Source organism: Fukomys damarensis, unplaced genomic scaffold, assembly GCF_012274545.1.
Source record: "Fukomys damarensis isolate Sample0158 unplaced genomic scaffold, DMR_v1.0_HiC HiC_scaffold_39, whole genome shotgun sequence".
NCBI classification, from domain to species: domain Eukaryota; kingdom Metazoa; phylum Chordata; class Mammalia; order Rodentia; family Bathyergidae; genus Fukomys; species Fukomys damarensis.
Window position 1 is genome coordinate 35,020,856 of NW_022900951.1, and position 1,206 is coordinate 35,022,061.

At 62.6% G+C, this 1,206-nt stretch overlaps 1 protein-coding gene across 5 annotated transcripts in view; it reads right to left on the reverse strand.

The window, feature by feature from the left end:
• The window catches only part of Bcor (BCL6 corepressor), a 134,114-nt gene that overhangs the window by 54,813 nt on the left and 78,095 nt on the right, over positions 1 to 1,206 (reverse strand). The window lies entirely within an intron of this gene.

Sequence of the window (1,206 nt, forward strand, 5' to 3'; positions counted from 1 at the left end):
TGGCTGGGCGGTGGCGCCCCTCCTCCTCCCACCCCACTCCCGGGCCTGGGAGATCTATTTGTGTGGTGTCATTTGCATAAAAATAGAACAAGTGTTTCAGTGCGTTCGAACGCGGGAGGCGAAATCCTTATTGATGTGTCTGTGTGGAGCCTTCGGTTGTCGGAGCGGTTTGATTTAGTGTGTTTGTGTTGCCTTCTGCGAGAAATGGGAGGAAATCCTGTGCAACGCCATCGGCGGCCGGGGGCTCCGAGCATCCCCCACTGCGAGGCTGGGGACAGTGCACTGCCTGGGCCCCAGCGCGCCGGTTCCAGAGCGAGCAGGTTGAGGACCAGGCGGGCAGCCCATTATGACTCATAAAACCAGGAGGCCTAATCACCAGCTGCCAACCCTTTTACATGTGGCGCTTCCCAATGCTCCTTTCGCCCAGGTCGGGCCTCCCGCGGGTTCGCCCTGGATACCACTAGAGCCTCCCAGAGGGAGTTAATCAAGTGGCCACTCGTTTCCGTCAGTAGCGCGGCATCCCTTCCTCGGAGACCCCCGCTCTCTCTCGGCCGCTGAGCTGCTGCTAGCCAAGGACTCCTCAGCTTGGACAAATAGCTGGGAGGGCGCCGGCCTCTCGGAGCCAGTAAATCAATCATTAACTCCCCGGCGAGGCCAGGCCAGGGGAGGGAGCGGCGGCCAGAGTCGAGTCCGCGGGTCGAGCGCAAGTCCCGCATTCCAGGTTAGGAGGAATCCATGGGCCAGCGAGCAGGATGCGTGGAGGCGGGTCCCTCTAGGGTTCCCGGTCCCCTCAGTCGCCTCTGACCCACGGGGCCATTCAGTCCTGCTCCGCGCCTCGCCGGGCAGGTCGGGTTACTGAGCGGCCCTTAGGCGGACTTGAACATTAACGAGCCGCTTTGGGCATCACGGCCTGCTCTCCCCTGGAGAGCGTGCTGCGCTTGGACAAGCTCCTCGGATCCGGCAGACCGCCTTCTGGCCCTGGTTTGCCAAACCAAACCGATCACTCCCCGTGGGGCCCAATATCCCCGCGGCACACCCTCCTCTTGCAGCCCACAGTGGGCCGGCACACACGGGGTTAAAAGCCCCAGTTAGCCCTGGCTTCTCTGCGGCGTGGAGGAAATGCAGATCAAAGTGCCCACAGGGAAGGAAACACACGCGCACTTGGGCCCGGGTCGAAGGAGACCGATTGGGGACGGCTCCGGAGCC